The sequence below is a fragment of the Perognathus longimembris genome, chromosome 21 (assembly GCF_023159225.1).
Source record: "Perognathus longimembris pacificus isolate PPM17 chromosome 21, ASM2315922v1, whole genome shotgun sequence".
Taxonomy (NCBI): Eukaryota; Metazoa; Chordata; class Mammalia; order Rodentia; family Heteromyidae; genus Perognathus; species Perognathus longimembris.
The window spans coordinates 2359712-2373299 of NC_063181.1; positions in this window are offsets into that span (position 1 = coordinate 2359712).

Below are 13588 nucleotides of genomic sequence, written 5' to 3' on the forward strand. Positions count from 1 at the left end.
AGTAACAGATGAGTGTGCATTTAAGGAGGTGCTATAAAAACTCAAGTAGGTTACAGCCTCGCTCATCTTTTCCAAGGAACATAGAGCATTGTCCTCCTAGGGCAGGACTGGCGGTGCAAATTTTCAACTTTTCACATATAAAAAAACATTTCCACTACTAGGGACTGACGGCTCATCCCTGCAATCCTACTTTCACAGGCAGGAGGCTGAATTCTGAGGATCTCAGTTTGAAGCCAGCTGGGGCAGGAAAGTCCAGTAGATGCAAATCTCCAATGAATTCCCAAAGAGCTGGAAGTGGAGCTGTGGCTCAAGTGGTAGGGAGGTAGCCTTGAACACAAGAGCTCTCTGGGACAATGTCCAGGCCCTGAGCTCGTGCCTCAGGACCAGCACACAAAAATAGACAGATGGATAGACAGATAGATAGATAGATAGATAGATAGACAGACAGACAGACAGATAGATAGATAGATAGACAGACAGATAGATAGATAGATAGACAGATAGATAGATAGATAGATAGATAGATAGATAGATAGATAGATAGATAGACAGACAGATAGATAGATAGACAGACAGATAGATAGATAGATAGATAGATAGATAGGTGCATACATACATACACACACATACATACACACACATACATACACACACATACATACACACACATATATACATACATACATACATACATACATACATACATACATACATACATATGTAGATATACATATATAATCTTCCCAGCCAGGCTGGTAGAAACTGCATGGACCCCACACCCCTCTCTGGAGGCTTTCTGTCAGTAGATCTAGGATGGAGCCCGGGGAAGGTACCAATTAGAGACCTCATGTTGTTCTCCACACCAGAGCTTTTTGGGAGACAGTGTTAGAAATAGCATACCTGTGATGCAGACACCTGGAGTATGCAAATCAGATGAATGCGGGCCAGAAAACGTCTTCTCTCTAGCTGTGGATGGATGCAACGTTACTGGCACTCAGCCCCCCAGAAGCCCTGCAAATGACAGCTTCCTTAGAACAGCGAGAGGGGCCTCCGGGAGGGCAGAGCCCGGTCGCTGCCGAGGTCGGCTCCGTGTGCCTCCTTTTGCCAACTGCCGGGCGTCTCCTCCACCCACGCGCAGGTGCAGGTGGTGCGTGAGATTCACTGTGACACACGGAGGAAGACAACCCCGACTCCTCTTCTCCGTGACGGCTTCCTGGCCGCAGAACGGAGGTGCGCTCTGGACCAATGTCCGCACGTCGTGCTGTTCCTCTGACCTCACCGCTTCCCCACGCGCATCCACCCACACGAGAGCACGAGGGCGTCCCGCTGCGGGCACAGGAACCATCCCCCAGCGACGCCCGGAACCACGCCTCCGCCTTTAGAAACTTAGAGCAGACCTAAGCCTCGCATTTAAAAAGCAAAGTTCAGCTCTCACGATCGTTTTATACTTTAAAAGCAAATCTGAAACAGACCTGCTTTTAACCCAATAGATTTTGGCTTCCTCCCAAAGACATTAATCATCTGATACACTTTCTCAGTGGAAATGGAACACCGTCTCCTGTGTGAGCATTCAGAGACAAGGCCTTCCCAGGGTTCTCCGGGGCTCTGGGACCCGCTCGGGCCCTGTCGTTCATGTGCTTAGTATCTCTGCTCACCAGGACAGGCTGAGCATTCCAGCACGCTGTCTCGTCCTTCCTCCACTCCCTTGCCTCCGAAACCTTGGCAGGGAGATGCCCTAAACCTCTCAAGGTTTTTCACACTGTGTATATCCTTCTTGGTCCTTTCCATCGTCAGAGATCACTGAGCTTCCACCACTGATTAGTGCATGTGCTTCCTATGCAGAGAGAGAGAGAGAGAGAGAGAGAGAGAGAGAGAGAGAGAGAGAGAGCACACCAGTCCTTCGTGTCATCTACCATCTTTTCCTGCTCACACTGCATCTCTTGGCTTTGCTTTTCTTCCTGGGAAGACTTCACCCCCACACCCCCCGGTGGCCAGGCCACGGAGGAAGGCTCGCTGGGTTCTTCCACGTCAACCTCTGCATTCACATTCTTGCCTGAGGAGCACCGAAAGGCTGACGGCAGAAGAGCCACACACCTTACGAAGGGTTCCTTGACAAGCAGCGAGTGGTCCAAGCCTGCACTAGATGGCGTACAGCATAACACCAGCCTGCGGGAGGCTGGCAGCACGATTCTGTCTACTGTATAACGCTCATACACAACTACAAGATACAAATAAGTGACTTTATATATGAGAGAGAGAGGGGAGTAAAATATAAGGAGGAGAGAGAGAGACAGAGACAGAGACACAGAGAGCAAATTGTGCTTTAGGTCCTCAATGAAAGGCGGTCCTCTTCAGATCAGTGCTGGTGAAAGATTCCACTTCCTCGTCCCCCTCTGGGGTGTCCACGTGCCAAGGCTGCAGGTCCACACCTGACACCTCAAATCGAATCAGCCTCGTGGCCTCTCCGGCTCTGCCGTGACACCGAGCACCGGGCCCCGGTGTACCCCGCAGCAGCTCCGCTTCCCCTCTTCTAGTTCAGCTCCAAAGAATACGCCGGCAGGTCATCGTCCAGTTTTCTACAAGCAAGTCTCAAAACTACAGAAGGCACAGGAAGAAGTAGTCTCTGTCGCTAAGAGAAGGTTCCGCGATTTCCCACCCTTATTGACCCGGGCGTGGGCTCCTTGTTAAAAATGCATGTAGCCGGGAGAGGGGAGGGGCGCGTCTCTAGTGTCGGGGGCCGGGTTGTTCATGTTGCTTTCATCTGCGCGTCTTACTGAAAGGCAACGTTCTCGGCCATGCTCAACCTGTGGCATTCACAGAATGTCCAGGGCCCCCATTCCTTCACATAGCCGCCGTTCCAGAGTTCTCGGGAGACCCCTCGACAAATGAAATATTTTGTCTGCCTCACTAATTGAAATCCACCACGGCCTTATGACAGGATGTGGTGGAACGAAGTAGGCACCCCTAGAATTCCCTAGATGCACAGATATATCGGCTTGTTAGGGTTCTAACATAATGGTCTCATGAGAACTGGGACCTAAGGAGGAAATACACCTTGCTGTTACCTTTGAGGTACTGAAATGTTGCTTCCCATTCTAAAATCAGCTGTTGGAACAATTCAAAGGTCATAGTAAATCTCCATGGACAGAAGGAAGATAAATTTATGTAATAATGCCAACCATAAATTCACAACAAGAAAGACGTCAGATTTTCACTAGTTCTTTAGTTTCGTGAAAAACAATACCTAGTTCTCGGTTACCTGCAGAGGTAGGAAGTATATTTGCATACAACTTTCCCCCCTTTGATTTCAAGTTCACTTGCACTATATTAAATAACCTGTAATAAAATGTGCCACTTAAAAGGATAAGTGCCCAAATAAGTCTGCAATAGTAAGAGTATTCTTATGTGGAAGATGTAGGCGAATGGACGTGCAAACATACACATATCCACATGAATTCACCACAGGAGAAGCTGGATGTAATAAGCAAAGGGAACTGGAGAAGATCACAGCAGGGTGACTGGCAACCCGGTCACCTCCTGAACACTTGCTGTACCACGGAAGCTGAACTGCCAAACAAGACTGGCTTTGTGGCAAATGCATTATACTTGCCTTGAGATTGCACTCATTTTCCAGCCACCCTTGAAAATACCCATTTATTATTATTATTATTATTTTTTGGCCACAGCATGCATGGGACTTTCACTGTTGGGTCAGGGAATACCCTCTTTGTTGTTGAGAGACCTTTACTTGCGGCCGTTTGGCACCAAGGGTGTACAACTTAAATGCGTGTGCTTATTCATACAGGAAAATGGTTGTTTTCTTTTTTCCTTTTTGCAAGCTACTAATGTTATATCCTTTGCTGTGATCAGAGCCCTTCAGATGCCTGAGAGCAGAAAGCGCACTTGGCAATGCCCGGTGCACTGGGCCTAAGGGTGCCCCAGGAGGCTAACAGTCCCCTAAAGCGAGCAGTAGAGAGAAGGAAAGAGTCCATGAATTTCAGACACCCTGAAAAATTCACACTTCCGAGGTCCTGGATTAGTCTCTACCGAGGACTCGCGTGCAAGGATTCTATTCCACAAACCTAATGAAATTTTACTGATATGGCCAGCATGTTCCCCAATGATTCCAACAGCATATGGAAATATTTATTTGCAAATTGTTCGATCTAGCTATGCGCTAATTACATCTGAAAGTTTAGAGAATAATGTGTATTGTGAGCCACGACTGCCCATTGCAAGGAGCAGGTGTGCTTCGTGGAGGTGTGCTGGAGCGGGGAGTCAAAGCCCTTCTCCTGGAGCGGGGAGTCAAAGCCCTTCTCCTGGAGGGGGGAAGTCAAAGCCCTTCTCCTGGAGCGGGGAGTCAAAGCCCTTCTCCTAGGGCTGGGAATATGGCCTAGTGGCAAGAGTGCTTGCCTCCTATACATGAAGCTCTCGGTTCGATTCCCCAGCACCACATATATGGAAAACGGCCACCACGAAGGCCTTACAGGATGAAGAAATGGGAGCACCTTTATCCGACAAGTCTGGGTTTCTTCCAGACGCTCCACGTGCCCACAAAAGACAGAGGGCGCAGACAGGCGTGCTGTGCCCCCAGAGGCCTTGGGTTGAGTGCTCATTAAACAGGCCACGCAGGCCATTATTTTACGTGGCGGGGACTTGCCCCCGGCACTCCTGACGTTCGAGCTCTGTTGTATCAGCAGGTGTTCCTGGGAACGGTTTTCACTGTGAATGATGTGATTTACATCTTCCCAGTTGCATCTTTGCCATCATCCCTCCTAACATCTACAGATGCCATCTACAAATTACTCCCCAGAGTGGGGCAGAAGGGTTTTCCCTGCTCCACAGAACTGAAATAATGATGGAAATATTCCTCAGAGCCGCTTCCATTTGTCTCTGTTTCCCCAAATAGAGCTCTTTCTCTTCTCTTCTATGCCTCCCAACTCCTAACTAGATGATGTATGTGTATTACAAAATGGGAACTGAGTTGGGTGGGGTGGTAGTTCCGTCTGGGGGAAGGTGGGAAGACAGAAAATCTAGGAGGCGGGGTGCCGCGGACACCCAGTGGCTTTCAGGGCCGGAGGACGTTCCCTGCCTTTCCCACGCTTCAGACGGTTCGTGTACAGAAGGGGACAGCACTGCCCAGGGCGGTGCGCGAGAGCTGAGCCCGTGACTTCGTCCATTTCATGCCGCGGAGACAGAAGAGCTGGGGTAGAGCGGGATTTCCTCACGGTTCTGGGGGGGGGGGTGAGAGCTAGTGTCGGGTCTTCCTGCTTTGTAAGTGATAGAACTGGCTGCACGGGAGAGAGAGAGCGAGAGAGAGAGAGAGAGAGAGAGAGAGAGAGCGAGGGCTCCGGACGCACCCTTGACAGCACCCCCCCCCCCGACCTCTGGGAACAGCATTCCTCCACTGCCGAGGACAGAGCTCCCGGGACTCGTGCAGTTACTCAACACCCTAGCCGACCCGTGCTCCTAGCACCGGCTTGGGCCTCGGGGCCTGGTACCCGCCCCGCGCCGGGGGGCCGAGGCCAGGTCTGGGAAGCCTCCCCATCGGTCTCTGTGCGTACGGGAGGGCTGAGCTCCCCAGGGCCCCTCGGGGGGTCTGTGTCAGGAGTCCCGAGCCCCGGGGCCGGAGGGCAGGCAGCCACGTGCGGACTCGCGTGCTCCTGACACGAGCCGCCGCACACGCAGGTCTGGGGTCCGCACCGCAGCCGCTCCGCGGACCCCCTGCCAGCGCCCCACGCCCGCCCCACCTCGCCCCTTCCTGTCACGAAGGCCGTGGGTATCAAAAGGTGTTTAAGATGCCACTCCCAGGCCTGCCGTCACGTCCCCAGCGGGCAACTCTCCTCCGCCAGTTCGTGCCCACCGTGAACCCCCAGATGTCCGGGTCTCAGTCTCTCTGTGGGGAACACCTCCGAGGCTTCGGGAAAAGTCCTAGGGAGTGACTTTTGGATTTACTGATTTATTCTGGAAGTTTCTCCCAGCAGCATTCGAGGTTGGAGGCATTACAAGGCCCCCTTCCTCCCCCAGAGCCCCGCCCAGCGCCCCACGGAGCGCCCTCGTCTTTCCGGAAAGAAAGAGCTGGGCTTGGCGAGGTGTCCGCAATGAGCACGTTACGGGCAGCAGTTGGCTGTGCGCAGGGGCTCCGTGTGGATGTGTGCCTAGCTCCACGCGGTGCGCCGTGATCGGATCCCCGCCCTCCGCCCTCCTCCCTCCCCCAGGCCCTCCCCCCAGTCCAGTCCAGGCGGCCTCGCTGTGCGGTTGTCTCGTGTGCGGAGAAGCGTCTCGGCCGCCCTCCCCCTCCCCCATCTCCCCCGCCTCCCCCAACCTGGACGCCAGCAGCCGCTCCCCACGGAGGACGCCTTGGCTTTCGTGCTGTTTGACTTTTACCGAAATACTGGGTTTTACCGGCCTGCAATTTTTCTAGTTGGCTCACCTGTTGGGTTATTGGGAACCTATGAGTAAATTCATTCTTCGTTTATGAACGAGCTCATTCCATCGTTTATCTACAGCTCCCATGGATACTTACTGCTGATACCGGGCGGCCAAGTGCGTGGTCCGTAACGTACTGAGGACCGTTCCCCAGAGTTGGGAACATGGGGAAGAATCCCCTGGGCTTGTGTGGCAAATGTTAGCTGGGGAGGCGGGCGGGGGGACGGGGTGGGGGGAGACATCTTGTTGGAGCGGACACTCCGTGTCTCAGACATGCTTCTGAGCCAATCCTCCAGAGAGCCACCTTCCCATCAACAGAGCCAATCCTCCAGATAGCCACCTTCCCATCAACAGCCCTGAAGAGCAGCGTCAACACACGGAACAGATCCTGGGTCCGGATTCACGGCACCCGTGCTGCCTGGTTCCGCCACTCCATGCCCGAGCGGCCTTTGGGAAACTATGCCCACTCCCAGGCCTGCGTTTCCTCTTAGACTACACAGAGATTTCAATGTTCATCCTTTGCAAGGATCCTCAGAGCGGGCGGAGCACCTGCTCAGCAAGTACCCTCACTGCTTTCTCTTCGCCGGCAACTTAGTTAAAACCCAGATGAGATTTTTAAAACTCAGAAACAGAGCAAACCGCCTCCTGTGATGCGTGGAACCTGCAGCGGACTGTGATGCAAAGTAAGATGGTGATTAAGCACAGAGTACCCCGGGGCAGAGGGGAGGACACAGCCCCCCCCAAGGAAGAAGGGGCGCTTGCCGACGGGGAAAGGCTACCCCAGGCAAGCTACAAAGAGCGTGTGTGCTTAAAAGAGTAGAAAGCAGGCGGATTAAGGTAGAAGAAACATCCAGAACGGCACAGCAGCAGGACAACCGTCTATGCTGCAACTGTGCACACGCACAAATCCCCGTCTGCTTACAAAGGTGTGTGCTTGTACACCCCTACACAGGCACACGTCTGCATCTAAAGTCAGGCGTCCTAACCCCCACAGACATTGGGCGGAGGCTTGCACGCGCACTGTCTTCTCAAAGGCGATGTTTCCACCGCCGCGCTCACACCTAGCAGGCCCCACGTCTCTCCCGCTGAACACTGAGCGTGCGCGCAGCACAGGTTCTCAGCTGTTTGCTGCGAACCATAGCCACTGGGATTCGGCTCCTCCTCCGCCTCAACAACCGGCATGTCGGCACCCACCCCTGGGCCGGGAGAAAAGGCAGAGAGTCTCTTCAGGGCTGTCATTCTGTGCAACAAAGACTCACCTGCCAGTTGACATGTCGTTGTGGCTTTCTGCTAATTTGACAGCACTCACCGGAGACCCAGGCCGCAGCACCAATAAGTTGTCTGAGCCAAGATTCCGTCAGCGAGATCAGCCATCAGGATTTCAGTCCTCGGAGTCCTCTGCTCTCCGCTGCTATCAAAGACAAAAGGGCAAGGATGATTTATTTCCAAACCTCTGACGACTGTCAAGTCCTGCCACAGAACCGCCCGGTGGCCCCGCGGTTTGCGCCGCATTGGGCGAGAATTTTATAAAGTAAAATGGCACGTGCCATTTAGTGAACTTTATGGTTGGCTAAATCCAATCCTTTAGATGTCACGGAATACATTGGGCATCAGAGAAAAGGAACTCAGGGTAAAGAGCAGGAGGTGCCGAGGGGTCACGGGCCAGACGCGGAGGGGAGCGCCGGGGCCGACGCGAGCCCAGGGTGGAGGCGTGAAATGCCAGCCAAGTTCTGCCCGGGTGTGAGGGATGGGCTTCCCCGCTGGACGCGGGGGCTCCGTCGAGAAGTGGACGGCGTCGTTCGCTTGCAAGCAAACGGGCGACTGCGAGGCTGGAAAGGCGATCCTGGACTGGACTTTCACTCCCGGTGATGGAGCTGCTCAGTGGCAATGGAAGCCCACAGCCAAGGGCGCGGTGGGCGCGGGGGAGATGGAGGCAAAGAGGAAGAGGGGAAGGAGGGAGCCGACCCGGAACGCTCCAGACGAGCAGCCACTTGCCGGATGGAAGACAGGGTTCGGATTAGGGTGTCTTCTCAGCCAAGCACCATCTCCTTTGGGTGCCTTGCTCGTTTAGCTCAGCAGAACCTGTTCTGCCTATGATACAAGGGGGCTTTGCAAATGGAACTAAGACTGCTCACCGCTGAGTTGGAGGCTGCGCAAGGGAGCCGAACCGGCCACACGGGCCCTGAGCAGGGGGGCAGCGTGAGGAAGCAGCCTGCTGAAATACAGGGGCTCCTTGTGGGGACACGAGGGGCCTTGAGCCGCGTGGGGGGCCTGGGCTGAGAGCCAGCAGGTCACCTGGGACCCCAGCCCTACCACCTTGTGGAACTGCATTCAGCCACCACCCCCCCCCCCCCCGGGAGTGCAGACACAAATATTGGGATTCCATGAGGGAAACCCAGGCCTACCCTCTCCTACTCGTCCTGATCCGACTGGAGCCTCGGAAGAGAAGCACACCAGCACACCGACCTTCCTCAGACCCGCGGCTCAGAAGCAAATGCCCCCCATAAACGGTCTCGTGGCCGTGCCCGAGCGCCTTCCCAGGTCCCGGGCATCCCTTCGCACAGTCAAGTGACGCCTACGATGAACGACCCCAGGAACCTTCTAGACGGAGAGGGGAAGGCCGAGCACCCAGAGAAGAGCAGAGGCGTTCTACCCACGGCGGGCAGACGGGGGCACCGTGCAGATGGCTGGGCTGATGATGGAGGCAGCCCCCACATCGGAGTTGGAGAGGCTGGGGGGTCCAATTCACTCGCAGCCCTGGAGCCTAGCGATTTACCTAAGCGCCCCAATGTCAGCTTACTCCTTATCAAACGCGTCGTAGCCGCATCGTCAGGGGAGATGAGAGACTTAAAGAAGCTCATCTCCAAGGGCCCAGCACAGGGTAGATGGCGGGGAAACCGGGACTCGAGTCTAGGACACGCCATGACCAACTGCTCCGGCCAGCAGGAGAATCCCCCCCCCCCCCCCGCCGCCCAGGAACCCTTGGGGAGGGCGGAGGGCGGGAGGCAGTGCCCCCGTCTCCCCCACCTCTGAGAGACAAGAGGGGCGGGGAGGAACACTCTGCGCTTTGAGGATTTTCCAGCCTAAAATAAATGCACGGGATCTGTTCCCATGTCATCCACAGAGACTGAGCTGCTTTTACTCTTTTAATCAGGCCTAGGAAGCTATTTCTGACATTTGGAGGCAGAGAAATAAAGATTGCTCTCTGAAGAATAAGCGAAGAAGCGATTCCACTTTCACACCAGGCCCCGGAACACGCGCGTCTGGCCTAGCCCAGGCTGCAGGCACCGACGGGCAGCAGAGAGCGGGCAACCGCGTGGTGGAGGCCAGAGTATAATCAAGTTAAACGCGTCTCGCCTGATGGAGAAGAAGATATTAATATCCCAATGGAAACTCCAGTGGAATTCATTTCTTTGGAAGCTCTGTTTCTTTCCACTTTTAAAAATGCTCCGGGTTAACCTGGCCAGCTAAGGCCTCTCTTACGGACAGGGGCCCGGGACGCAGAGATCGATATAGACCGTGTTGTGAGGCGAGGTACCTAATTACTGAGAAATCAGACAAAATGGCTTATGGGATGTAGGTTATAGCCAGGTCTTACGCACGTGTTTGCTGACGCTCCATCTCATTCATAAAATCCATGGGAACAGACGTGCCCATCCTATTTAATTCCATTTATTCTTCAACCCCGTCAAGGCAGTTGAAAACCCACGCTGAATAGAGTTATAGAATAATATGCACTATTAATACAACACTGAGCAAGGCTGAAATATTAGACCAAACGTGCCTAGGCATGAATCCCCAAATCCTCAAATGGGAATGAAATGCCGAGCTACAGGCCTTCTGTCCCGTACCCCCTTCCTCCTCCTCCTCTCCTCTTCTTTCTCCCTTGCTTCCACTCTCTCTTCGAAGAAGATCCTCTGAACAATGTTCCCAATGTTCCAGCCCAATGTTCCCTCCTCCACTTCCTTCTCCTTCTTCCTTTCCTCTTCCTTCTCCCTTCCCTTCTCTCTCCCTCCGCTCTCTCTTGGAAGGAGATTCTCTGACCAAGACCAGAGCCACTCCGACCTATGAGCTAAAGTGGGGATCTGAACAAGTTATACTAGGGGAAGCAAAAACAAAAGAAGGAAACGGCACTGTAAAGTTGCTGCTGTGAACTTTGTGCTTGGAAAAGGCCTCGGTGGACATCAGTCCCAAGGAGCTTTCCAGCAAATCACGGAAACCTCTCCTCTAAATGGAAGCGAGGACAGGCCCCCGCTTCAGCATTCATGGAACCAGGGCTTTCATTTTTTTCATGCGGGAAAAACAGAGGGGTTACGGCTACCTAAGTCAGGCTGAGGAGCACATTTCTTTTGGGGCAACGTCGCTCTCTTATAGTTTTCCCCTTCCACCCCACCCACAAGTTGTACAGCTCATTTTCAACACAGTGTCCGGCGAGTCCCATTGCCGCATTTGTTTACCATTTGTCCCTCCGTATCTGTGCCTCCCCTTATGCTACCAAAGGCGTAAGGACAAACAAACAAGACGAAGGGAAAGAAAACAAAAACAGCAAAAAGGGAAAGACACGCTCATGTTTCCGTGTCCTGAGGTCCAATTCTAAAAACACCTTTCTGAGCCTCTCCTGAGAGCGTCCCGCCCCGGTCTCACCGTGTGTGAATGCCTGTATAATTTATGATGTCCAGTTTAGAGCCGGAACCACTTTTAACGAGACGCTGTATTACGCCATTAGAATAAAAGATGCGGACAAAGATAGTCGTTAGACAAAAACAACTTTTTTTGGTTTTAACTGGCATCTCTTGGATGGCTGCTTGTAATGCATTCATTATGGGTTATTCCGCATCGTGGACGCCCCCCGCGTGTCCGCACTCTGCACTTCTAATTGATCTAGTAAAATGCAGAATACTCGAGTTTCCGCGTCAGCCCTTAGTCACTCCCAAACGGCCAGTGCTCAGCAAACTGCACAGTATATAAGGTAACTTCTGAAATGATTTGCTGAATGCGCTGCATTGTCTCTTTAATTAAGTGATGGAAGTGAGAACCAAGACAGGACTCAGGAGCAAGTTCTGAGGAACATTCAAGGAGAATTCCCTGGTGGGGGGTGGGGGTGGGGGGGAGTGGGGGGGAGGAATTTGTCTGTAAGTCTGACCTTTATGGACTCTGCCCATCCAATGGTTCCAGACTGTTCACTGCTTAGAACCCAGACACACACGGTTTTTCCGTCAAGGGTTTTATCCCATACGTCAAGGAAGAAACACAGACCCAGCAGATGATTTTGAAGCTATTTTCTCCTCCTCGCGGGTCCATTTTATAACCGAATCTCAAGAATAGGCCGTCGGCTTCCGGGTCGGGCGTTCTCTGAGGGTTTGGAAGGAGGGGCTCCCGCGTGTGCGGCGGCGTGACCCGCCCCCACGAGCGAGCCTGGCCCGCCCCGGCGCCTGGCCTGACGCCGCTCTGTCCGCCGCGGCAGAGCCATCAGCCCCGTGCTTCCTGCCCGGCTTCCTGCGCATCGACGGCTCCATGCGTCTTTCCGCACCGAGGTCCTCTCCAGAGGTAGCAAGGGGGGGTCACCGGGCCCTGAGTGAGGCGCACAGGCAGACCCCCCCCCCTCCGTCAGAAGCACGGCTCCATGGGAGGACCGACTCGGGGAGCAGCCAGCGGCAGGCAGCGTGCCGTCCCACCGGCCTGCCGACTGTGAGAAATCGCCGAGAAACCTTGTGAGACGCCACCCCCCCCCCACCGCCCGCAACACCTGTGCAGCGGTTAGACTCCCTCCCGCCTTCAGCCTGACACCAACACCCAGCGCCCAAACAGGCACAGAACACAGTTAACAAACACCTGTGCAGCGGTTAGACTCCCTCCGGCCTTCAGCCTGACACCAACAACCCAGCGCCCAAACAGGCACAGAACACAGTTAACAAACACCTGTTCAGTGAGAACATGAGCACATTTCCATCCCTTCCCTAGTTTCTATACACATTTAACTTTTGAAGGGCAGTTTGTTTCCCAGGGATGATTCTCCTTTCTACTTCACCTTTTTAAATTATAAATGAGATACCTATTAGCACAGCAGTGCAGTTGTTAAAGAGGACACCAAGTTCCATGGCAGTGAACTTTAGCATTCTGTCATATCAAAGTCAGACTGCTAGAATAAAAGAAGACACGGTATTCCTGAAATGACCGTATTCGTCAGGTTTCATCTGAGGGTCTTTAACTCACTATTGATGTTTTTTTTTCTAGGAGGGCATTATTTTTGTTGTTGTTGTTTAGTGAGAACTTCCCTGGGCATGGGCACGTTTTCTCATGGTAAGAAACTTGGTCGTGCAAAGCGTTGCTGTCCTCTGTGGCTCTGGAGCTGGGGAAGGGGGGCCTGGCGTGGGAACTCTCCTGGAAGCTAAGACGGGTCGTTTAGAACGGCTCTCGGCAAAGAGCGGCGTATATTTTTGTGTCATTCTTCAAAGACATCTGTGGATGACAGTTTGATTTTCAGATTTGCTCAAGGGTAAGCCCAACTTATTTTATTTTTATTTAAAAACAGTAATTTTGCTCTGTTGTGCGACTGGATTATTTTTTTCCAGCACAGCCCAATTGCACACACACATTTATTACTGCTTCCATCACTTTCCTTACCATTGCCTTAATTTTTAAGGTTTGGGGCCACATTATTTAAAGAAGGAAAGTTCTCGAGTCTTCACCGTCAAAAACAAAAAGGAAATAGGAGAAATACCAAGTCACTGAATGCATGAAGCATGGCTCTCCACGTTTCTGCAGGCCAGCAGACTTCCAGCAGAGGCTTTGCATCTGCCAGTGTATCAGTATAATCAGTATAAATTCCTAACTTGGTTCTTGTGAACTTGTTGGAAGGTGGTGTCTCTTGCTACTCCTTATTCTGGATAAAACTCATTGGTAATGAAGAGAATGCAGGATTGTCATGACTTGTACAGGCACATACACGATTCACCTCCACCTTCTCACGGAGGGAACACCTTTTTACAAGTTCAAAGCAATGTCAAGGTACAAGACAAGATTATGTACCCACCACGCAGAGAAGGCAAAAGACGAGAGTCAAGACTCCCCTCCCTTGTCCGAAGGAGAGCGGCCATTTCTGAGAAGATAGCAGTGCAACGGGAGGATCCGTTCACCCCGTGCGGTCAGGGAAATGGAA